Source organism: Felis catus, chromosome A1, assembly GCF_018350175.1.
Source record: "Felis catus isolate Fca126 chromosome A1, F.catus_Fca126_mat1.0, whole genome shotgun sequence".
Lineage (NCBI taxonomy): Eukaryota > Metazoa > Chordata > Mammalia > Carnivora > Felidae > Felis > Felis catus.
The window spans coordinates 146,557,045-146,583,786 of NC_058368.1; the positions used below are offsets into that span (position 1 = coordinate 146,557,045).

General features: G+C 38.2%; 1 protein-coding gene across 1 annotated transcript in view; it reads left to right on the forward strand.

Annotated features, from left to right (window-relative positions):
• Window positions 1-26,742, forward strand: part of XRCC4 (X-ray repair cross complementing 4) — a 307,462-nt gene that overhangs the window by 268,662 nt on the left and 12,058 nt on the right. Inside the window, exon 9 of the transcript XR_002744314.2 lies at window positions 24,200-24,249. The gene's annotated coding sequence lies outside the window, so the exon portion shown is untranslated. The remainder of the gene's footprint in view (window positions 1-24,199; window positions 24,250-26,742) is intronic.

Genomic DNA, 26,742 nt, shown 5'->3' on the forward strand with positions numbered 1-26,742 from the left:
AATCTCAGTGGCCTAATACAAGTTTATTTCTCGCTTTTGTCACTCTCTAATGAGAGTTGTCAGGGTGGCTCTGTCCCATCCAGTCATTCGAGAACATAATTTGCTTTCTTCCTTAACACGATATTGTCTTGTATCATCAAGTAGGTGGGTAAGGAAAGAGAGAATAGAGGATCCCAAGAGAGGTTGTTAAGAGATGAGGCACGTCGCTTCTACCCGCATTTCATTGGTAAGAATGTTAAGAGGCTAGCAAATGTGATTGAGTGCTGGCCCTAGGTAGAAAAGGAAAGTCATGTGTGTCTTTGGGCACTGGCCTTCTCTGCTACAAAAACTATACCAATTTCATCCACTATATTTTTGTGGTAGGGCTTATAGGCATCAATAAATATAGGAAATAACCTGGGGCCAAAGGGAGAAAGTCTCTTGCAAATTAGCTTGTAGGATTCTGCTATACTCACGTGTCTTCTTGCCAGCCCTCTTTGCTATGATTTTGCTTCCTCATGAGCTTGGCTGGTAAACCTGGCTCCTGGCTTTAAATCAGCTTCATCTTCAAGCTCTCGTGCTAATCCTTTAAATTCTGTCCAGGAAATATCCCACCATAGCTCTCCCGACCCCTAAAGTACTCATGAGTATACTTGAGAATGTACTTCTTTGTCTCCCCAACACTAGCAGAGTGAATTGCTATTGCTATAACTATTGCTATTAACAATAGTTATTGCTATTGACTATGCAAATTGAATTAGTTACTAGAATTGACTATGCAAATTGAATTCTAAGTTAATAGAATTGCTATTAACTATGCAAATAGTTCTTAATTTGATTTTATTAAAAATAAAATCATGACTAATTTGTTTTTTTTTTTTTTTAGTTTTATTTATTTATTTTAAGAGAGACAGAGAGCAAGTGGGACAGAGACAGAGGGAGAGTCCTAAGCAGGCCACACACTGAGTGCAGAGCCCACTGTGGGGCTCAAACTCACAAACCAGGAGATCATGACCTGAGCCTAAATCAAGAGTTGATGCTTAACCACCTGAGCCACCCAGGTGCCCCTCATCACTAATTTCTTAAAAGGTGTGTTTTAACACTAACTTTATAAAATACTGAGACACGGAAATACAAGATTGAAATCATAATCTTCAGTATTTGTGTTGGGTAATATAATCTATATCCAAACGCTCAGAAAAATGCTCTAAAGAACCCCATGAGCATGTTAAGAGAACTAAATGGCTTATCATGGATGGGTCACTCCAGCAAAGCATTTATCAATTTTACCGTGCTTTCTTTGGGAGCACAACCTTGCTTTTAGTGTTAAAAGAAAAATTTGGCTGATTTCTAATGAATCTAGTCAGAAGTAAAGGTTAAGAGTTTAGGCTCTGAGACAGAGGTCTTGGGTTTCATTAGCTGTGTGTCCTTGGGCAAGTAACTTAACCTCAACTATAAACAGAGATAATAACAGTAATTACCACATAGGGTTGATGAACGTATTAAATGAATTTAATCCTCGTAATAATGTTTTCGGTTGGCTACTATTATTTTATATTGATACACATAAAAAATTTAGAGTAGTCTTGGTACATATTAACTAATCAATAAGTATTAGCCACAATCATCATCATCATCATCATCATCATCATTATACTCACTGCTCCCAATTAAGAAAGAACTTTTGCGGGGCACCTGGGTAGCTCAGTCCACTGAGCATCCAACTTTTGATTTCAGCTCAGGTCGTGATCCCAGGGTTGTGGGATCAAGCACCTGTCAGGCTCCACACTTAGAGTGGAGCCTGCTTAAGATTCTCTCTCTGCCTCTGCCCCTCTCCCCTTCTTGCATGTCCTCTCTGTCTCTAAAATTTAAAAAAGAAGGGAAGGAAAGGAAAGGTGATTGGAGGAGAGGGGTGAGGGGAGAGGATGGGAAGGAAGGGGAGAGGAGAGGAGAGGAGAGGAAGCACTTTTGCATTTTAAGCTAAAAACTATTATTTCTGTTTTGAGATAGTTGAAAACCATAGACTGTGGTCCAGAAAGAAATGCTGCAGCACAAATTAGGTGTTAACACATCCAGTCATCAGCAGGCTTGTGCCTCATCCGTCCATCTGTCCATCCAATGCTTATTATGTCCTTACCGTATGGCAGTATTGTAGCTCTCCCACCTACTAGCTGTGTGCACTGGAGCAACTTTCTTTAACTCTCTGAGCTTGATTTTCTTCATCTGAGAAGTGGAATAATATCTGTCTTTGCTATGGAGAATAAATTAACTTAGAAATTTTATGAAGGAATGGCATAGAGCCTGACCGATAATAAGTACTCATAAATAAGTTGTAATTCTTACAAAAACTAATAGCAAAAGGTCTTTGTATTGAGATATGGTTCTTTCATATAGTTTTTTAAACTATAGATCTTGATATATTAGTAAGTGATAAAATCAGTTTTTTAAAAGAAGCAACATTTTTAAAAACCAACATTTAAAAAAATAGAACAGGCTACAGTAGAGTAGTACAAACTAAATGAAGAGATTAAAATAGAACAATGCAGATAAGAGTGCATCACATGTACTGAAACATTAATTTCACCCATATAAATACCTATATGTATATGGGTATTGGTTGTGTGTGAAACTTATTTCTTACTAAGGATTTCAGCCAAAAAAGTTTGAAAGCTCTTTAAGTATGTAGGTAGTGCTATATTGCTATTGTAATTGTCCAGATCAGAACTTTGTGTTTGTTAAGAAGAAGAACTTTGTGTTTGTTAAGAAGAAGAACTTTGTGTTTGTTAAGAACTTTGTGTTTGATAACTACTATTGTCTTTATAATATCTTTACCGGCAAGTGGCCGAAATGGCACATACAGGATTTTTAAATCAGTCCACGCCAAGCTTCCTTGGTGGTTTAGTGGAGATGATTAAAACCATTACCTAGGAAATAAAATAGGGTTATTGACAGATTGCATTCTTTTCTGTGCTACTGCTGCTCACTGTCATTCTGTAAAATAAAAAAGCCATTTATAATGGACATAAGTCACATGGACGTAGGGTCCTTTGGAACATTCTGCATGAAAGCTGCCTCCTCTGAGGTGTAGGGAAACCCAGGAGTCCGCTGTTGTTTCTAGTGTACGTACTGACACAGACTAAAGGGAAGAGAGCTGTCACCAGTGCCTGAAAAGCTGGGGGAATAATTGCCATCTTCTCAAGAGAGCCCTTTGCCCTAAAAGCCTTCAATTCCAGCTCATCTGTCTTTAGAGTTTCTTGGGCACATAGGCCTCCTGTCTCTTTTTCCAAATTAAGGGCACTCAGCAGAGCTGCCACACTGGGCACTAATGAATTCTCTGAGACTAATCTACACAGTAATGAGAACTGGAATCTGTCACTTACTCTCCCAGGAGGTAACAGTTCACACGCCGTTACATCACCCTATTAAAATAACTTATTAGCTGTGTTGCTTGTCTGCTACCATTCATTAAGAAGGTGTGACCAAAGAGACATGTATTTGAACAAATGATGAAATTTAATTTGAATTGTTCTCCGTTTTGTTTTTATGGCCGAATGCACACATGGTGTAAGTAAATTTAAGCATTTTATACAGATCATAGGTACCTTAGGGAAGTGTCAACACAATTATGACTTTTCACCAACTAGATGAAAGAGAAGTTAAATAAGAAACTGCATCTCATTCAAAATGTGTGAAGAACCTGTACGTTCCATTCCCTGCATTTTTGTCTCCCAGGAAATATGTATGTTTCTGGAAGAGGCTTTCATTACAGGCATAATGTGTTATGCCATGAAATAATTGATAAATCATTGAGAGCTAAATTGGGGAGGATAAATCTAGATGGAATAATAAGAAGTTAAGTACAATTTTTAAAAAATTAAGTTTATTTACTTTGACGAGAGAGAGAGAGCATGCAGGGTAGGAGCAGAGAGAGAGAGGCGGAGGGGGGGTGGGGGGAGAGAATCCCAAGCAGGTTCTGTGCTGACACACTGCAGAGCCTGACACAGGACTCAAACTCAACGAACCATGAGATCGTGACCTGAACCAAAATCAAGAGTTGGACGCTTAACCAACTGAGCCACCCAAGTGCCCTGGTATATAATTTTTATCACTGATCTACCAAATTATATAAACATTTATTTGCTGTTTATTTTTGTCAGTATAATGTCTCAGAGCCTGGGCTTTGACCTTATATGGAGATTACTTAAGTTTCAGTTCTTCGTTTTGGTAGTTGTGTGGTCAAAGAGGATATTATTTAGCTTTTTACCCTCATTTACTTCATCTGTAGAATGAGAGTAAAATGGTATCTATCTTACACTTGAGTTTGTTGGGAGGATTAAATGTGCTTAAAAAGTGTTTGGCCCATGGTAAATATTCAGTAATATCTATTATCATTATCATAATCACCATCATTATCTAGTCTTCCTCCTCCAAGGAAAAAGTCGGGAAGAGATATTTTTTGCACTTTTTTTTTTCCTTTTGATGCAGCTGTCTGAAAACGGCAACTATAGAGTATAGCTCAAAAAATATTGGAAAGCAGATCAATGCGTTTGTAAGCTCAGCAGCCCCATCAACTGCTCTGCAAGCCCATACCCAATCACCTTTCTTTGAAGAAGAGCATTTCTGGCGTGTAGTGCTATTAGTTGTGTTATTTTGTTGTGTTATTAGTTGTGTCACTTTGAGCAGGCTTCCTTAGCTCTCTAAGCTTCGTGTTCTTTATCTTTAGAAAGGGCATGGTCATACCTCCTTCATTGTGTTGGTGCCAAGATGGAGTCAAATGAAAATAACTTTATAAAACATTTTTCAACAAGTCTAAGCGTGTATTTATATGCTCAATGTATAAATCCTCAATAAACTGCAATTTTTAGGATTATTGTTACTCATAATGCTGCTCACTACTATCTGTGAGACACAGCTCTGGATTATTTTCTAACAGCTGTATACATGCAAGCTGTTCCCTTTCTGCGCTTGCCTCGTCTCTCTTATGTCCTCAGAGCCTGCAGTCTGAGGGGGCTGCCTGGAAGTGCACTGGTTATAGAAGAGAGCTTTTGAAACTAGACCATATCATACTTAAATACAATCTATAACTTTGGCCTCATTCTTTCAACCTTCTAGCCAACTATACAAAGTAGCCTATGTTAATGTCCTAGTTGTTTTATTAATAGATCATTAATTGGATTAAGTGTTATTTTAACAGTTTTAATAATAACATTTGGAATCATATTATTGGTGAACAACATAAACCACTCATAGTCTTTCTAAACTATTGGAATTAAAAAGGATATTCCAAAAATAACAGTCACTTAAGCATAGTCATTTTATAATAGGTAGGCTTTTAAAGTTAATTTTGTACTTTCAGAGTCAAATTAAATTCATGAACAACTAGCAATTGAAATTGCACCCAAATGCTATTTAAAACAAACTGGATTCTTTCTTACATTTGGGGACTTGGCATGCGTATGTCCTGAGGAGTTTTATAGCCACGTGGTGCATACAAAACGAGGTGCTGAATTTTCATCATTTTGCCTGAACTATGTCTTTCCAGATTTGTGTTTCTCACAATCATCTAAAATGCAATATAGTTTAGTTAAAAGCAAATTCTTAGTAATAATCTTGAAAATACATTTAAAAAGTATCTCCACTTCTGTTCTTGTCTAGTCTCAAACATTCTTCAAAAGACAGCTCACCATCTTGAAGTAGAAGAAAAAAATACTGATAGTAATATGACAATAACAGCCAGTACTTTCCACATCCTGCCATGTAATAAGCCCTTTGCACATATTAAGTCATTTAATCCCCATATCAACCCTATAAGCTAGGTACTATTTTTATCTCCATTTTACACTGCAGAGAATTGAACTGCAGAGCAGTGGAGTAACTTGCTGAGGTCGCACAGGCAGCAAGTACAAGACTCAAGCAGGACTCAAGTACAGGACTCAAGCATCAGGTTATCTGACCAAAATTGTTACATAGCCAGAGCTTTTTCCTATTGATCAACATCAAATTTATGGCACTTCAGTGGTGATGAAAACCTCTGTTTTGGGATACAGTACTACCATGTAATTCCTAACAAGGAAAAACAAAAGACAAACAAACGAACAAACAAAAAAACCCACCTTCTCTCCTAATGCCTGGTTTCTCTCAAAATGAGCTATATTTCTTTCCATTTGCATGGTCTGGACTAATTTGCATGATTAGTTTGGATAAATCAGGTAAGAGAATATAACTTTTTAAATTATAAGCTTCTGACTCAAAATTGAATGAGTTCTTGGTTTTTGAACATGACATGGTGACTATTGGATTATTTTAAAAGATCTCTATAAGTCTTCTAGAGAAAGGTGGCTACAGGGTTATTATGGTTGATGCCCTCACATGCAGCAGCCATGTGGTTTGGGAGGTGACACTACTTCTAGAGGAAGCTTCTGATTTGACCCAGCCTATTACAATGATTCTACCTTCCTTGCTAGCATTGCTTGGGGAACCAGTGTTTAAGCCAATCGGAATACAACATTCCCCTGGCTGTCATTTGCTCTGCAATCCATAACCTAAACTGGCCCAGTCAGACTCAGTGGAGAGACTTAACCATATGGTTGCAAGGAGCTACTTTCACTCTCACTGCAGAAGGAGACTTGAGATAAAGTTAAGGTTGTAGACAACAGAGGAGAAAGGAAAGAACCTCGATGTATGATGACCAGACCTGAAAGCCCAACTACCTTTAACTGCCACTTGAGGTAGGGGGAAATACATTTTTATCAGAGTTTAAGTTTGTTTGAGTCTGGCTTTCTGTTCATTTGCAGCTCAAGCATGGCCAGGAAACACATTTTCACTCCTTAGCACTGGCTCTATGGTCCTGGTTTTAAAGGGGCAATTATTTTGTGCATTTTGAATTACTGATAATTCGGTTCAAACATATGACTGACCCAAATTGGTATCCACATTTATTAAGCATGTAATGTAACTCATGCCAGTCCTCATGTAGGAGCTTACATATACATTATCTAGAAGTACCTTCACATCGGGTTCAGGGAGAGGGATAACCACTTTTTCTAGGTGAGTGAGGTTCATTGTGGTTAAGTAACTTCCCTCGAATCTCAGTGTTACTTGGTGGAAAATTCTTACTTGAGATCAGGTGCTATTACCCTGGTACTTTGATTTGGGTGATTCAGGGCAGGAAGGATGGGAATGCATGAAGGACTTCAGAACATTTCATTTGGAGGCAATATCTATTCATGGAATAGACCATTACTGCTCACCTTAAACATTATGCTCTATCACTTTTTCCCCATATTATATCCTGTGGAAAATCACCAAAATCATAATAAGTATAACATTTTATAATTCCATGTAAATTGAAGTAGAAATATCTATTCTGGCATAGTTAACACATTTCTCAAGTTTCTTTCCAGCCACATAATAAAATTATGTATAGCTATATATGAAAAATATATGTAATATAAATATATGTAGATATAAATCTGAAGCATATTTAATTTAGCTTTTAATTTCTTTATTGTCTCATAATTCCCCCTTTCTTGGATTTGCTGATGTAAAACATTCTAATGCAGTTCTAAATGGGAAACATTTGTTACTCATTCTAGGGCTGCATACTGAATTAGGTTTGGATAACATAGCAAATCAAGATGATTATCACACATGAAAGTGAAGCAATCCAATGTAACATAATGTCAATCATAGACGACCAGGTCTCTCTAGGGCTTGATTTGTTGCTTTTTAAAGCCTGAAGCTCTTTAGAGAGTGCTACTGCAAATGCTCTTGATTCTTATGAAACAATTGGTCTAGAAAGGTAAGAACTCAAATAACCAAAAACATTTCTTCTGCCTTTCTCATATAGTGTTTTCCCCCCAAGTGTTCCATTTTAAAGCCAGAGAACTTACATCTGTGGCAGTTACATACCTCAGCATGAAATTAATTTTTACCATTGCCGACAACTGGTGCTCAGGCCCAAAAGCGCCATGCATGTCCAGAGATGTTGTCAACCAAGAGCTGGCTCATAAAGCTGGGCAAATGCAGAACTTGGAGGAAGAGGGTAAGTTGACTAGTTAAGCTAGCAGTGACTTAACTTCAAGAAGCTCAGTACCAAGTAGAGGCAATGCACGCCTGCCCAAAGTGTCTTGGGTTGAAGAGAAATTCCGATGGATATTGATAGATACTATGTTAAAAAGTACATAGAATTGCCTGAATTTATGCATATAAAGAACTGTGTGTGTGTGTGTGTGTGTGTGTGTGTGTGTGTGTACCATCCTAGAGGATGGGTAATCTACAAAGCACACCTTGGGAAGTGTTGGGCTGTGGCGTGGCAGAGGTTCTGTTTGAAATAGGCTATCTGCATTATAACAAATAGAATACAATGGAGAAAATTGGTTTCTCTCTAACTTTTTTGTTTGGAAGTATTGTTCTGTATCATTATTTATGGTGAAATAATAACATTTCACATAGCATATAACATTACTTTTTTGTTAAAACAAATTTTTTTTTAATGTTTATTTTTTGAGAGAGAGATAGAGTGCGAGCAGGGGAAGGAGCAGAGTGAGAGAGAGAGAGGGAGACACAGAATCCGTAGCAGGCTCCAGGCTCTGAGCTGTCAGCACAGAGCCTGACGCGGGGCTCGAAGTCACTAGCTGTGAGATCATGACCTGAGCCAAAGTCGGACGCTTAACAGACTGAGCCACCCCGGTGCCCCACATTACCTTTTTTCTAAATAATTTTGTCTACATTTCTTCTTTTACTCTCAGGGAAACACAGAGAGTATAATTAGGACACTTGTGTTCTATTTTGCAGCAAGAAAATGATGCAGAGAGAAGGTAAATGCCTTTTACAGTCAGCATAAATGAGATTAGGGCATTGGAAAACTAAGGCCCACAAGCCAAGTCTGGTCTGCAGCTTGTTTTTATATGATCTGGAAATGAAGAATTTTTTTTAAGGTTTGTTAAAAAAATAAAAAGAGGAATATTTACTATCTGACCCGTTATGAAAAATTATGCAAACCCCTGGACTAGATTATGTTGTGGTAACAAACAAAGTCTGTATCTCAGTGGTTTTGCCAAAAAATATGTTTCTTGGTAATACTGTATGCCCAACAAAGGCTGCCAGGAGTCTCTGCTTATCCAGATGATTCAGGAGCCCAGACTGACGAGACTCCATGTCATTATGGCACAGTGACGGACGGAAAGGAAACGTGATGAGATGAACACTCGCTCTTCAAATTTCCACTTTGGTGTGAAACATCCCACTTGTGCTCACATTTCACTGGCCAAGCAAGTCACGTGGCCTCATCTTACTTCAAAGGGGCAGAGAAGTGCTATCCTACCTTGTGCCTGCAAGAAGGAAATCAAAAACCTTTGGTGAACACCAGTGTTAATAAAGGCAGGGTGTACAAATGTGCTCACACACACACGTGTATAGAAAGCTAGTTCAAGAAGAAATTAGTTAGAATCCATATCTGTGAAAATTTGTTTATTGATTCCCTCCTCTCTCTCTCTCTCTCTCTCTCTCTCTCTCTCTCTCTCTCTCTATATATATATATATATATATATATATATATAGTTGTGTAGATATCTCTATAACATAGTTACATAGAAAGCTCTATTACATGTATATATAGAGAGAGAATCTTATCCTATATGGAATTCCATACATATAAACACATAATAGATATCTCTATATAGATCTATCTAATGAAAACTACTAGTATTAGAAGGAAAACTACACTTGATTCTAAGGAAACATATTTTATAAAGAAAGGTGTGGTTAGGAGCGAGCACCTGAGTGGCTCAGTCGGTTAAGTGTCCAACTTTGGCTCAGGTCATGATCTCAGAGTCCGTGAGTTCAAGCCCCGTGTTGGGCTCTGTGCTGACACCTCAGAGCCTGGAGCCTGTTTTGAATTCTGTGTCTCCCTCTCTCTCTGCCCCTGCCCCACTTACACTCTGTCTCTGTCTCTCAAAAATGAATAAATATTAAAAACTTAAAAGAAAAAGAAAAAGGTGCAGTTAATAGTGACAGATCCAAAGTGTGAGGTTTTTATAGTTTCTGGATAATCTCTCCATCGTGTACTTCGTACTCTATATTAAAAGTTTTCTTTTTTAAGTAAAGGCCTTATATAATTTTGAAATCATGCTAGATTATTTTTTATATGATCTCATGTTGGAAATACTTGCTCCTGTGACAAAGGGAAGTCCACCACATCACCACCCCCCACCACACACACACACACACGGTAAAGAACATTCTTGTTTTCTTTTGTTGTTATTGTATTTATTTATTTATTTATTTATTTATTTATAGCACATGCATGAGAGCGGGGTGGGGACTAGGGAGAGGGAGAGAATCTAGCACGGAGCCCAATGTGGGGAACTGTCTCATGACCTTCAGATCATGACCTGTCCTGAAATCAAGATTCTGATGCTAAATCTACTGAGTCACACAGGCACCCCAAACTTCTTGATTTTCAAAAGGCATTATGAATTTTAAGTGTCCTTACTCCATGCCTGCATGCACAAGGCCAAACCGTAGTCTGAAATACTCCTACACCTGAGAACAACACTGGCCACACCTTTCTTGGCTTAGTGGCAAAGCAAGGAAATTGTGCGTGATAAAGAATTGAAGAAATTGTTGTATTCCTCTTCACATATGCTTCCTTCCTTCAGTCAGAGGTTATTGGTGAGTTTGCTTTTTGTTTCTTTACGTCTTTGACCCTTTTCTCTTCACTTAAAGGAAGCCACATGAGAGAAACATAAATTGCGAGGCTTTTTTTTTTTTAACTGTACACTTGGCCATCCCATCAATGTATACTTTATCACTGGAGACTATTACTGCCAAAATGGCAAGTTTCAAAAATACCCAGTCACTAGTGAGAGGAAAAGCCTCAGAAAGGGACAGTTTCTCTTCAGAAGAATAAATCACAATATTTAAAGAGAAGAGATCTTGTGAGAAAGCACCAGTTGGAGATTCCAAGCCTGTCTGCCATCTATGTTTGGGGAATGGTTAACAGCGTGTGTGGGAGGCCAAGCAAAAATGGAGAGCAGGGAGATTTTCTTTGCTGAAGGAAAAAAAAAAGATGTTTGAAGAAAGTACATGTGGGGCAGGAAGGGGGGAGGGCAATGGCTCCTGGAAACCAGAGGACACAGGATGAAAGATAACGTGCAGTTCACTGGCTTCATGCATGCCAGATAGTACATAAACTAAAGAGGCAATTGTCATTTAAAAAAAAATGTTTCCTTATCCATAGAGGAAAGTGAAATTTAAGGTTGCTGCTGAATAATTTCCATCAGCTACGGTTCAATCCATGAGCATCACTGATACCCATCTCAGCTGGCTTCTCTGTGTTTCTCCATCTTTCTCTGAAAGCCTCCGTGTTTCCGTGGAATTTCTCCTGGAATTAACCTGTGCTACCAAGAAATGCGTTTAAACTGCTTTTTAAAACCCCTAGTTTCCATCTTGAAAGAGAAAATATAAATACAAGGAGTGTCATAGTTACTAGCTCCATTTCCAGAGCATCTGGATGTCAGCAAGTTAGAGAATGAACTGGGGAAGGTATTTGACCACACAATACGCAAAGTGATGAAGAAACCCCAGAGAAAAGGGAAACTTTCTTTTTTCAGGAGTACAAACATCCAGTCATCAAGGCTATATTTTGGAAAATGATTATGTCTACTGAAATGATAAGATGAGAAGAATCATTTTGTGTGACTTTGTTGACTCATGAAAATAAATAAAAATACCGTAAATGCTTCCCTTAAAAGAAGGTAGTAATATTTTTCATATTTATCTTCAAAGAAAAAAAATTAAGATTCTCAGCTTTTCACCAGTGAAATTACAGACTATTTGATTCTCTATGAAGTTATGATAATAGTAAAGGAGCTTACATAAAATCATATCCCTGCATATTTCAACCTTCCTTATTTGTGTAAATTTAAGTTTATATATAAATGTAAAAACATAGATCATATATGGAATGAAATTAAACTTATTTCAAAAAATATTCATATATATAGTATATCATTCAATGTCAGAAAATAAAAAATCTTAAGCTTTATATCTTGCAAGCTTTACATATTGATGGGTCATATTTAATCACCAAAGGGTTAATATTCTACGCATACTGTAATTAAAAATAAATAGATCTCTAGGCCACTTAGTCCCCAACTGTGCCAGATGAGGCAAACATTTCACTTCTGTAAAAATAAATTTCTAATTTTGAAGCATTAGTTGAACCTCCCATCAAGGAATTCTGTGATGTCTGTTCATTTATCTAAGATATTTTTTCAGGCTTATGAATATTTATGAGCCATAGGGTTCAATTGAGCATTATACGAAGTGAGAGGTAGTGTCTTCCAGATGTAAAGGGTGCTTTTAATTCTGTTGCTTCTCCAGATCCTCACTGGCATCTTGTCACGCTTGAACGAGTCATTCAAAATAGAGCTGCCATCTAATTGAAGTACCTGAAGTGCAGAAATGAGAGGAGAATTTAATGAAGCGTAAATTGTCTGTTCAATTGGAGATACAGACCCCTTTACTGTGGCACAATTAAATAAAACATAGTGAAGGTTTCTACTAATCAACCCAACCACCTTCTGTTTTGCAGAAAGGAAACCTACGAGATCAGTTGATGTCTTTATTGTCATGTGTGGTGCATGGACAGTAAATGTATTCTCTGGTGCGTGCGTGTGTGCATGTGTGTGTGTGTGTGTGTGTGTGTGTGTTTATAATACAGATTCTACCATGTGTAAGATACTGTGTTCAATGCTGGTAGGGGATACTCAGATCAATCAAAATGGTCCCACTACCTATAGAAAACGACAGCCCTTATCAGGTACGAACAAGCTACCTTATTTTTAACAAAAGTTATTATGCAGCTCTCCAGGTTAAGGTTATGAAAGCCTATTAGAATTTGGAGCAATGATACCTATAGTGACTCAATGGGAAACAAAGAAACAAACAAACAACAACAACAAAAACCCAGCTCTTGCTGGATTACACACTTTCTCCTGGTTGTGAACTTTATTGAATTTCTCAATCTTATGAGTGTGCCCATGGGGTGACTATGGGTTTGAAAGTCATTGGCTTAGTCATCAGGGGAGAGGAAGTAGGGGACAGTGGGAGAATTAGCAATAGTCAAGTACACCCTCTCCCCACTTAAAATTGTATAGGAACCAATTAGCTCAGGAAATGGAAATAGCAACTGTCTGAAAAACCAACCAAATTCAGAAAATGAGATAGCAACAAATAGATGTAAAAATTCACCAAAAATACACTTTGTATTCATGCATTCCTTATTTTAGAAAATATTTAAGTACCTATGTATGTAAAACACTTTGGCTGATAGTCACTAAGTGTACAGTAATGAATAAGTTTGAGTGGTTTTGTCATTTATAATAAAGTGGTGAATGATTGGCTATTTATGCCATGAGATTTTATCACCACTTTCCCTTGTACCACTACAGAGGTCCAGGATACAATTCAGCATCATTTACTGCATTTAGTTTTTATGTCTCTTTAGACTTATTTAATCTGGAACAGTTCTTTCTGCTTCCTTTACTTTTTTTGACCTTGAGTCTTCAAATGGGGCGCCTGGGTGGCTCAGTTGGTTAAGTGTCCAACTTCAGCTCAGGTCATGATCTCATGGTTCGTAAGTTTGAGCCCCACATCGGGCTCTGTGCTGACAGCTCAAAACCTGGAGCCTGCTTCAGCTTCTGTGTCCCTCTCTCTCTGTGCATCCCCTGCTTGTGCTCTGTCTCTCTGTCTCTCTCAAAAATAAATTATCATTTAAAAAATTAAGAAAAAAGAATATTTAAAAAAAAAGAAAAATATAAGCCCATGATTTTGTAGAATGTCCCTTACTTTTGGTCATCTCTTGTTTCCTTATGATTAGAATCAGGTAATGCTTTGGGGGAGAAATCTCACGGAAGTGATGTGTCCTTCTCAGGGCATCATGTCAGGAGGGAGACACTGCACTTTTGGAAAACTATGTATGGCCATAGTTTTGTCTTGTCTTGTCGTGTTTTGTTTTCTTATCACCCTATACTCTGTAAGTTCCCCCTTCTTCATACTTTAGATATCCATCTTACTACTCTGTATTGAGTCAGAACATTTCCTCTAAACTCCAGACCTATAAATATAATTGCTTATTTGACAACTTACTTAAAATACTTTACATACTTAAAATATCTGAGATCAAATTTGTGATCTTCTGCTAAGGACTATTATGGTGTTTCCCATCTCAGCTAATGGCTTTACCATCCAATCAAATTCTAAAAGTGATCCTTAATGTTTCCTTCTTCTTTATCTCCCCAATTCAAATCCATCATCAAGTTATATCAATTGTGCCTCTTAAATGTCTCAAATCATAGCTTATTTGCTTCATTCTTGATTGTTAAGATTGTGGTAAAAGACTATCCCACCAAGTCTACCTGGCAAAATTTATTACCTGGTCTCCCTACATTCATGCTGACACCTTGCAGACTTTCCCCATATTGAAAATAGGGTGATATTTTTGAAATGTTATTCTAGTCAAGTCACTCCAAATTCTTTCCCCCATACTGCCCCAACCCCCCTCTAATTGCTTCTTGTTTTTCTTAGGATAAAGACTAGAACATTTAAATCTCTTAAAGCTCTACATGGTCAGACCTCTGCATGCCTCACTGCCCCATCTCAAGCCATCATCTCCCTCAATTTATGCCTCTCAGGTATACTAGTCTTAAGACCCTAAAGCAATACTGAACACGTAGCCTTTACCTATGCTTCATCTAAACCAGGTATCTTCCACTCAGTTAGTTAACTCCCATTCATGCTTTAGATCTCAGATTCAAAGAAGCCCTTTCTGAGAATCTCAGTCTAGGTCAGATTCTCCTATAACATGTCTTTATAAAACACACTCCTTTTTAGGAGAGTACTTATCTCCACTTGTAATTTTTCATTATTCATTGTGATTATTGGAACAGTATCTATCTTTCCAAGTAATGTATAAACAACATAAGGGCAAGAATTGCATTTGATTTTATTCACTTTCCTATCCCACCACCCACAGCACTTAACACAACACCTAGTATGGTAAAGAGTGGTTATCTGCATGTTTGTAAGTGATTCAGTAACATAAGCTGTTAAGGTTTGCTGTACAATTCAATGGAATAAGCAATGAAATAGACATACACTGAGACAATCTTTTAGGAGCTAAACTGCTTCCTTAAGAAAAGCAATGTGCTTTTGTGACTTATGGGTCACCAAACCTAAAATATATATTGGGGTGTGCCATCACACAACCACAAACTTTGTCTTTTAATCATGAGTATTGAGTGTTTCTTTTTTTTTTTTAAGTTTATTTATTTATTTTAAGGGAGATAGAGAAAGCATGTGGGTGGGGCAGAGAGAGGGAGAGAATCCCAACAGTGCGAGCAGGCCAGCAAGGCTTGATCTCAGAAGCCCATACCCATGTGATCATGACCTGAGTTGAAATCAAGAGTCACACCTTAACCACTGAACCACCCAGTGTCCCAAGCATTGTTTATAATTTTTCTTAGAGTTCCAGAAATATGCTAAACTTACTATTCATTTGAATTCCTCAGGAAAAAAATGTTGTCTTCAAATAGGTTCATAAACTAATGTTTAAGTTATCAACAAAAGTGAACAAAGCAAGGATGATATTTTTATATCTACAGTTTTTTCAGAGAAGTGAATGGCTTTCTCTTTTCTCAGCCTCAGTCATGCTCTGTGATGGTTAATTTTATGTGTCAATTTAACTGGGCTTCCTAGCAAATAGCTGATAAAACATTATTTTCAGGTGTGTCTGTGAGGGTGTTTTGGAAGAGATTAGCATTTGAATCGCTAGGCTAAGAAAAGAAGGTCCAGCCAATGTGGTTAGGCATCATCCAATCTTTTTAGGACCTAAAACTAAAAAGCAGAGGAAGGGAAAATTCTCTCTTCTTGAGTTGGGACATCCCTTATCTCCTGTCCTCAGACATTGGGGCCCCTTGTTCTATAGCCTTTGGACTCTGGGACTTACAAAAGCAACTCCCCTCCCTGCTGTTCTCAGCCCTTTGGCCTCTAGAACCACTTAGACCATCAGCTCCCTTGGTTCTCAGGCCTTCAAAGTCAGACTGAATGACACCACCACCTTTCCTGGGTTTCCAGCTTACAGAGAGCAATTTTTGTGTCTTATTGACCTCCAGAACAGCATGAGTCAGTTCCTACATACATATGTCCTAGTGGTTTTATTTCTCTAGAGAACTCTAATACATGCCAATCTCTGCATTAAAAAGACAGCCCAATGGTATTAACTTCCACAGATTCTCTCAACACAGCATCCGTCAAACATACACATTAATTTGATTACAATTTTCTTTTGGCTAAACCTGTTTCTCTTTGATGTGTGCAGATCTTCAGTGAACGTGTACATTATTATTTTGCTGTCATGAAATGTTGTTATCATAAGATTAAGCTAGGGTCAAGACTTGCTGAGAAAAGAGAATAGAAAAGTTATTATGTGCTGTTCATAAATGTTTAGAGCAGTGCTTTTGTTTGGAGACACCATCTATCCTAATTGCATATAGGAATGAATAGTGTTAACTCACCTCAAGGAACTTACACAGTTGTGTTTAAAATCAGTCTTGGTGAATCACATAGTTTTTGCAATTAGAAATTGTGTTCACTATTTAGAGTAGTACTACAACGAACTCTTACATACAATTAGTCCGGAGGGTGGATCTAAGAAATGTTCAATATTTATGTATCTGAGATTTTATGAAACTCAAATTTCATATAATTTGAGTTTTCATAATGATTGTGCAATACTTTTTAATTCAGTAACAAAACCGTGCAGTTTTTTAAAGGGCCCGTGTGCAAATCCTTTTCAAAACTTAAACTTCATCTTTCGCTTCTACTTACAATTTACTAAGTCCTAAGTTTGTCATTCCTACCTAATGATGAGGACAGCCCAGATAACTTACACAGTTTGGGTATTTAAAACTAATCAGAGTTCTGAAGATTTAAGAAACCTCAGTGGACTACAATCCAGGAGGTAATTAGCCGTTTTCAGGAAACAAGAGATCTGTGGCTACTTTAATGTCTACTGCGCAATGGGAGGAGAAATCTGTCACAGAAGGGAGTAACAAAAAAACAGCTGCAGGTGATCTGGTTGAACAGTTTAAGATCTCAAGGAGTCCAAACCCAGAGCAAGTCTCCACCTACCCACCAACTCTTTCCCCTGGGCTTCCCTGAGTGCACTGGGTAAACTGCTGAAGGCTGGAGTCAGGCCAGGAGAATGAAGAGAAATGCCTCTGGGGATCTCCAGGCCCTCCTTGAGAGCAAGGTAGTATCTGTGAAGGTTGGGAGCCTGGCAGGAGGGTGAAAGCTCTTCAAGACTGCTAAGGCCTGCACTAAATGCATCATCTCAGCCTTCTCAAGGCTAGGGCCAGACACAGAAGGCGAATCACAGCCCTAGAAAGCAAAGGGAACTCTTTAGAATCCTGAAAATCTGACTTTCACAAGCTGTAAGCAAAGAGATAAATCCCACATTCAAAGAACTGGAGACTGGGCTCTAGTGTACAAAGAGCTCTGGAATTATGTAACTGCTCAGATCTGAGGTCCTACCTAAGGGAAGGTCCTGATTCCTCCATCAAGTCGCTTGAATCCCAATGGTGAACTAAATAACTAAAGCTGTAACAAAGACAAGACCCAGCTGATCTGTAGAGAAGATTGACTCAGTGTTTATATTGGTGCCATGATGGCAATAGGGCATGCCTTATTCTAGAGGCAAATATTCTTCTTGTGCAGTTTCTTGTGCACACAATACTGGGCACACAACTTGGGTTATGCCAAGTGGTAAAAATATTGGGGCCACAGTCAAGAGAAGAAAAGAATCAGATGGTCAACAGAATCAGATGCAGAGACAGCCAAATGTAAGATATATCACATAGGGACTTTAGTATTGCTGTGATAAATATACTGAAGAATCTAGTGGAAAGACAATAATATTTTATTTAGTTTGTCCTGGTTTTGGCATTGTATCATATAAATGATAAACAGTAGGTGACTTACTATTTCTGTTTAAAGTTATGGTTCTGTGATTTATTCACACTGTTGCATGTAACTATAAATTGTTTCCCCCCCCCCCCCCAGTGGTGTACAGGGTATCATTGTAAGACTATACTGTAATTAATTTTTCCATTTGATTGTCAGCATACATTTCAGTTTCTAAGTTTTTAGTACTACAGAGATTGTCATGACGCATGTTCTTGTATAGATTTCCCAGTATACACACTCAAGAATTTCTTTACAGACGATACTTATGAGTAGAATTTTACTAGCCCGTGCATTTTCCCCCACAGTACTTAAACCAGCAGTCTCTATTTCTATATATTGTCACCAACACCAAATGTTGTCAAACTTTCTAATTTTAGCCAACTGGTGGATTTTAGGTTCCCACTATGGGATTTTAAAATCCCATCATGATATTGAGCTGCATTTCTCTATTTTCTTTTGGGAATCTTTTCGAATGCTCATGGACCATTTGTGTTCTCTCTTTTGTGAGAAATTTAATTTTTTTTATTAATTCATAGGAATGATTCCTATATTCTGCAAACAGATCATTCTGTCATTTATACGTGTTGTAGATATTCTCTATATATTCTAAACTCCACAATACATTGCTATTACTTTTGCTTTAAACATTTCATTGTCTTAACATGTGAGAAATGAGAAAAAACATATTTTATATTCACTATTCCTGACAGTCCTCATTCCTTTGTACAGATCCAGATTTTATTTTGATATCATTTTCCTTCTGTCTGAAGAACTTCCTGTAACATATTTGTTTTGTTTTGGGTCTACTGATAATGAATTCTCTCAACATTTATTTGTCTGAAAACAGTCTTTATTTAACCTTGCTTTTTGAAATATATTTTCACTGGATGTAGAATTAATTCTATGTTGATAGTTCTTTCTTCCAGGACTTTACAGGTTATAGCCACTTTGTTTACTGGCTTGCATAGTTTCTGACAAGAAGTCTGCTTATCTTTATACCTCTGTCTATAATGTGTTTTTTTGTTTGTTTGTTTTTGGTTTTGGTTTTGGTTTAGTTTTGTTTCTTTGCCTTTTAGCAGTTTAGAGAAGTGTGTCTGTCTTATGGAATTTGTGGTTTCTGCTGGGAAATCTGTGATCCTTTATATTGTTTTTCTGCCATATGTCATTCTCTCTAGATTCTTTGAACGTTTTCTCTTTCTCATTGATTATCAGCATTTGATTATGAGATCCCTTGATTGGATTTTCCTTGTTTTTCCTGCTTGGAGGTAATTAGAGTCTTTGATCTGTGGGATTATAGTTTCAACACATTTGAAAAATGTTATATTTATTTCTTAAAATATTTTTTTGTTCTCTTTTCTCCCCTTCGCCTGGAACTGTCATTCTGTGTACATTTGACCTATTGATAGTGTCCCACAGCTCAGTGAGATTGTTTTAGCTCTTCCTGTCTGCTTCACTTAGGATGCTTTCCATTACTGCCAGTTCAAGCTTGCTGAGATTTTCTTCTACAGTATCTAATCAACCATTAATCCTGCCGATGATTTTTTTTTTAATTTCTAATACTCCAGTTTTCATCTGTAGGCAGGCTAGTTGAGAATTTTTATAACTTCTTTTTCTCTCATCCTCATGTTCACGTTTCCTTCCCCTTGTTGAATCTGAAAGGGTATTGATGATGCTGTTTTAATGGCCTGGTTTGTATATTAATTCCATCATCTCCATTACATATGTGTTTGTGCCCATAATTAATTTTCTCCTAGCTTTTAATAATATTTCTCTGCTTCTTTTCATGACTGGTAAATTTTGATTGGGTAGCAGTTGTTATGAAATTTACATCACTGTTTGCTCGATTTTGTTGTTTCCCTCTAAGGAGCATTTTTCTGGCATGCAGTCAAGATGCTGGAAATTGGCTGAATCCTTTCTTTTCTTGCTTTTAAGCTTTGTTAGGGCATGTCTAGAGCAACCTTTAGTGTAGGGCTAATGTAGCCCCAGGACTAAGGCAATACTCTTCAAGGACTGTATCCAAGTCTCTGTGTACTACAAGATCATTCTCCTCTAACTGGTAAAAACTAGAAATGTTCCCAGCCTTGTGTGAGCTCAGGCAGCTGTTTAGCTTACTGCTTCCTAGAGATTCTTTCCCTGTCTTGTTTTCCTGAATAGTTGTGTAGACTCAGACCAAGACTCCAGGGGACCCCTCTATCGATCTCTAGAGAGTTCACTCACTCTCTGCATCTCTCTCTCTCTCTCTCTCTCTCTCCCTCTCAGTCTCCCTCTCCCTCTCACTTTCTCTCTTCTTCTCCCTCTCTCTGTGTGCATTTCCTTCCTCTGGTACTCTGTCCCATGAATTTTAACTTTCTTGGCGTTACTAAACTCTGATCTCTCTACCTCAAGTCAGTAAAACCAGTGTTCTTTGTACATTTCACACTGTCCTGGTCTGTGGCCTGTAAACTACCTCCAGGCAATAAGTCCCCCACTTTGTGCCCTTCTATGAGATAATGATCCTGTGACTTTTGTTGTCCAAGGTCTTATAATTATTGTTTCACATATTTTGTTAGGTCTTCTAATTGTTTTAGAGAAAGGGATTTATCTTGTTCCTGTTTCTCCATTATCACCAGAAACACAAGTCTGTTATTGTCTTCTGACAGTTGAAACCAGCATAAAAATTTTAGTGAGTGGGTAGATGCTACATGCAGAGAATGACTGGAGTTTCCTTCTTCAGCTGTGCTTGGCCAGAACCCCGAACCTTGCACCTGATCAGCCGCTCATAGCCATGCCCTCACTTGACTACCACGTCTTGTGCTCAAATTCTCACAAAGTCCCCAGCAGTCCAATACCAGGCAGCTGCCACCTCTTCTCATGTACCTGGCATGATGACCACAACCTCCTTGCAGGTGCCCCAAAACCACTACCAGGACCACAGTACCGAAAATGTAGATGAAGTTGCTTCAGAATATAAATAAAGCTGGCCCTAATAATGGGAAAGCAGGCTGACTGCAATGGGATGTGTGCAACACCTAGTTAATGTGTGAATCTGTTACTGCTGCAGTCGTAAAACTATCTACTGATAGTTTGTTTGACTTCCTTGAGACGCGTTATCTAAATTTTAAAGATGGATGATTGTGTCATGAACTTATGCAAGACACGGGTTCAAAATCTGGCATCACGTATGTCTCTGACAAGCACACGCTGGGAGGCAGTGACAGTAGAGGTAAAGCCTCCATGAGGCCCCCTTACAGACCATGGGAAGAACTCCTCACGGTGAGTAATGCAGTGTACTCACACGTGCCACCTGCACGCGTCACCAAAATATGGACCTCTGCTTTCTTCCTACATTTGCACCATTTCATTCAATAAAGTATTTTGGTTTTAAAAAGTAAAAGGTACTCAGGGCGCCTTGGGTGGCTCAGTCATTAAGCATCTGACTTTGGCTCAGGTCATGATCTCATAGTTTGTGAGTACAAGCCCTACATTGGGTGAGGTCAAGCCCTGCTTTGGGTGAGCATGAGCCCCCCTTCAGGTGAACCTGAACCCTGCTTCAGGTGAGTCCCATTTCTCTTCTGTCTCTCTCTCTCTCTCTCCTTCTCTCCCACTCTGCCCCTCCTGGAATTTTCTCTCTCTGTCTCTGACCGTCACTCACTTGCACCCCCCTCTCTCAAAATATATAAATAAACAAACAAATGAACTAACTAATTAACTTATCTATTAAAAAATGTTAAATTAGTAGCAAAGGTTAAAAACTTTTATATAGTAGTTGGTTATTAGCAGGGAAAATTTTCATTTGTATATCCTGATTTCTAACCTGACCTTTTTTTTTCTCAATAAACTAAATAAAATTATTTCAGACTTTCCCTGACAGTAAAACCCTTTGAGGTCAGTTTTAAGGGCTAGGTTTTGAGCACCTGGATGGCTCAGTTGGTTGAGCATCTGACTTGGGTTCAGGTCATGATGTCATGGTTTGTGGGTCTGAGCCCCATGTCAAGCTTTGCACTGACACCACAAAGCCTGCTTCAGATTCTCTGTCTCTCTCCCTCTCCCTCTCTCTCTCTCTCAAAAATAAATAAAAACATTAATAAAGTTATTTAAAAAAAGGACTAGGTTTTTTTCTCTTTAGTATTTTAAATATATAAAATTTTAAGCTATTTCTGGGCATTTTGGACTTTTGTTAAATACAAATGATTTTTCTCAAGTACATTTTCTTTGTGTTCCTTATTAGATTCTTCCACACTTTATTTCATTATCCTGAATGTTTAACCTACTAAATTCACACACTCAATGATAATTTGCTTTCTAAGAACTTGCTAGATAGGCAAGAAGACTTTGAGCCTAATAATAGGTCATTCTTGGAAACAGGAAGAAAACTGTGCCAACATTAAACAGTCCCAAACACCAAAGGTTCGAGTTGGTTTGAAACAAAAACCACAAATTTTGATTGAATCTAAACTTGGCAGTGTAAGACTCGCATGGATTGTTTCTGGTATTGTATAGAGGAGATACATACACAGTCTAACAAAGGGAGACGGGGAAACCAGTTTAAACTAGCAGAACATTCAGGAAAGGATTAAAAACTCAGATCTGGTGTAGCAAATACGGATCTGGAGCTCCTGAGTCTCATGGTCTGTCACTAACAGACCTGGAGTAGGTTAATAGAGGATAAATGCTTTTGGAGAAATCAACTAACTTTTCTGAAATGAATGAATGGCAGATAGCACTATGCCAGGAACACATTCCTCAGAGAGAAAGTCCAAAACTAAGAAATGAGAGATCAAAAGGTAGAGTTTAAACATGAAAAAATTAATTTCAAAATTCCCATTGTCTTAATTTATATGATATGGTTAACTGGGCTCACCTGGGTGTCAGGAGTCTAGGGAAAGCAAAAATATATTTGTGAAGTGTTTTCAAGTCACTAAACAGAGACAGTGGAAATATACATTAAAATATTTTACCTTTAAAGTGTAACTAAAAAAAAGAAATTATTGCATGGTTGAAAACTAGTTTTTCATTGCCAATGAATCTCATGGAATACCACTATTGAGTTTGCTAGCACTTCACTGAGTTTTTTGAAGGGGCTCACAGATTTAAAAACATAGACCATAACATTTTTTAAACCCTTTTTTTTTTTTTTGGTATTGTGAAATGTAATGAAGAAAAGTATAAAACATAAAACTAATGAGCGATTATAAGACAAAATATCATATCTTATATCGGTAAAGAAATAGAAGTGTCATTGGGGCGCCTGGGTGGTTCAGTCGGTTGAGCGTCTGACTTCAGCTCAGGTCATGATCTCACAGCTCTGTGAGTTCGAGTCCCGCATTGGGCTCTGTGCTGATGGCTTGGAGCCTGGAGCCTGCTTCAAATTCTGTGTCTCCCTCTCTCTTTCTGCCCCTAACCCACTCACATTCTGTCTCTGTCTCCCTCAAAAAAATAAATAAACATTAAAAACAATTTAGAAGGGTCAGCAACACATGAGCCCTTCCCAAGACCCATGACATATTGAGTTATTCATTAAAATGATCCCAGGGGCACCTGGGTGTCTCAGTCAGTTAAACGTCCAATTCTTGATCTTGGCTCAGGTCATGATCTCAGAGTTTGTGAGTTTGAGCCCCGCATTGGACTCTGTCCTGATGGCATAGAGCCTTCTTGGAATTCTGTCTCTCCTCTCTGCCCCTCCCCCATTTGTGTTCTCACTCTCAAAATCAATAAATAAACTTAATAATAATAATAAAATAATCCCATAGTGTTTTTGGAGGATAAGGACATAGTAAATCATATCTTCAGAAATTAATATTCTAAGTAAATGGCATATTCCAGACAAATTTGAACAGTCCTGGTAAATTCAAACCAACAACCAGCCAAGATTTATATTTGGTTTGAGTGAAACATTTCAAGACAAAAGTTAGAGGTAATGAATATAGTCAGCATCCAACAGAAAATTCTGTTTTGCCCTAGTGGTGCCTTGCTTTACCATGTTTACACTGTTCAGATTTGAGACTGAACATCTCTTTGGGGCATCTCTTTGGAGTCTGAAAAGCTCTTTCCCTGAAACAGAAAACAGGCAAATATTGCAACATCCACAGGCACAATGTGTGCAGGAGTGGGTTACTCTTGGCCTGAGTTGGCATTCATTTTCTGGGATAAAGGAAGAACTTGTCTTCCTCACACACAATTTACTCCGTGGTTTTGCTTCTGTCTTTCCCAGGACCCAGTGCTTCCTCTCGATTGGAAACTGTTTCTGGCCGCATGTATGTGGTAAGTTTTGCACAGCTAGAGATTCTCCATAAATGGACTCCAAGACAGTTTCTTTTCAAAAGGGGCCAGGTACCTACTCTATCTAATACCTTCCCTCCTCTCCCTTTCATCAGCTTTCCTAAATATGTTTTAAGATGGGCATGAGTTTTTGAGATCTTGCATACTGGTTTCGTTAAGCTTTTGATGAGAATAATGCCATGGCTGGGTGCACTTGCCAGGTGAGTAAATGGAATCTCTCTCTGTATAGCTTTATCAAGAGAAACAGAAAGAATGAATGGAGTTCTACTTGTGCAGAACTTGCCAACAGATTCTGAGCTTCTCATGTCTTGGAACTTTTTCTTGTCCCAGCAAAATGTGTATCAGAAGCTTCTTGACTAGTACAAAATCGACTTGCACACCAGATTCTTGTATCCTTACTCTGTTATCTGATCAACTGCTGTTCAGCTTCCTTATCAAGGTGTTTTCCTCACTACTTTGCCTGGCCCTCTGGCTTACTGCGTCCTGCCTATCTTCTGGTCTCTACCCACTTGCCTGGGCTTGTGATTTGTGAGGCAACCTGACTCCAACGTGGGTCCTGGAGCTAGGGGTTATGGCACCGCCTGTGGTTAACCGCTGGCACTATGTGTCTTACTTCTCATCAAACCACTGGCTTGTGATACCTAACCTTTGCCTTTGTTAGAGTCCCTAGCCAACTTCTGAAGTCACCTCCTCTCCCAAACACTCAGTGTTGCCTCTCTTTTCTAAGGGCCTGTGCTTCTTTGTCCTATGACACATTCTGCTCTGGAACCAGGCAGACACCATCACCAGCCCTTATTTAATGCACTCTGCATTGCTATTGCCTATTCAATTCTTTGTTTCTCCAACCATACTATAAGGGGTGATTGAAGACGAGTGCTATTTTTGCATCCCTAGAATCTAGGACTGTGCCTAGAATTTAACAGACATATAGGCACCTTTATTGACAAAGGCTTTTAACCTGGACCAGGATGACTCAAGTGATATAGAGTCTAATTCTGGTTTTCTTACTGTGTAATACTGTAATCTTAGGCAAATGATTTGATATTTTTGGTCCTCGGTGTTTTCATTTGCAAAGCAAGGATAATTGTTGGGATGACTTCTAAGATTGCTTTCGGCTTCAAAGTTCTTCAACTCTAATACTCAGAACCTTGATTATGAAATCTTCCAAAATGGTAGGACTCAATTTTCACCCTAAAAGAGGTATCTGGATAGTTCTCACCGTTATTCAAAACTGATTTTCAGAGAAAAGTGATTTTTAAAGTAAATGATCCATATTTTCCTTTCTCACGCCCATTATAATGTTTAGCAGATCAGGCCTTCAATTTTAGGATGAATATAAGAGATGAATCGCCACCTAGTGGACATGTCCCTAGGCACTGCCCTCCCCTCTGGAACAAGAGGGAGCTTTGTACTCTCTCTGTAGCCCATGGGTCTTACCCATAGTTTCTCCTTCGTCCACCTGACGCACATCTCAACTTTGTCATTGCTTCTGCTACTAAAAAATCACAGTAATATTCATCTTGGTAAGGGAAAACATGTTTATTTTGACCACGTTTGGTTTCATTTTTACCTAGTTGTGTTTCACATTCACAGTGCAGTAGGCATTTTAAAGAGAAAAAGATAAGGTCCAGCAAACTTAGACTGGGTCTTTTTAGCCTCTTATCAATCTGGTTTGAAAACAATCCTTGAGCATTCAGAGACGCCTTGGCTAGACAGACAGAAAAGGGATAGTAGAGTTCACATGTCTCCCAAGCACAACTGTCTAGAGAGCCCAGCCTTTCATCCAGTTCCTCACCAAATGTTCAGAGTTTTACAATTTTCCTAGTTTAAAGGAAAACCATTTAGACGCTAATCTAGGGCTTTGGATTAGTAGTTATTTCTGTGTAAAGTGGAATCTTCGCCTGGATAATGTTTTTACTGAGCTTAAGGAAATCTAAGAGACCTCTACTTAAAATGAACAAAAGGATATGATTGTAGTAGGTTTTCTTTCTCCAATGTGGAAAAAAATGTCCCTATGTTCTGTCAATGGAAGTTCAAAGAAGCTTAGGAGAAGATATTCTGGGTTAATGAATGAAATATCAAGAGGATTGCCGCAAATCTTCAGCCCAACTTCTGATGCCTCTAAGGTACTTTATTATTCTAGTGCAAGAATTTATTCATTTAACCAGCACTAATGATTCCTTCCAGCAACCCCAGATTGGCCAGCTATTCCTTTAGTAATTGCAACACTGAGGCACTATATTTCTCCAGCCTTCTCCACAATCATTTATTTTTTTCCTTTTTCATCAGTTTTTCCCTGCTACTAAATACCTCTAGCCAGCTCATGACATTCTGATATTTTAATTTCTGTTTGCTACCCTTCCAACCCAGTGCAAAATTTCTTCACTTCTCTACAGACTTTTAATTAGTCTTTCTCTGAAATCTCTTACTATGTCTAAAAAAACTTTTGAAATTCTCTGAACCTAAAAATAACTC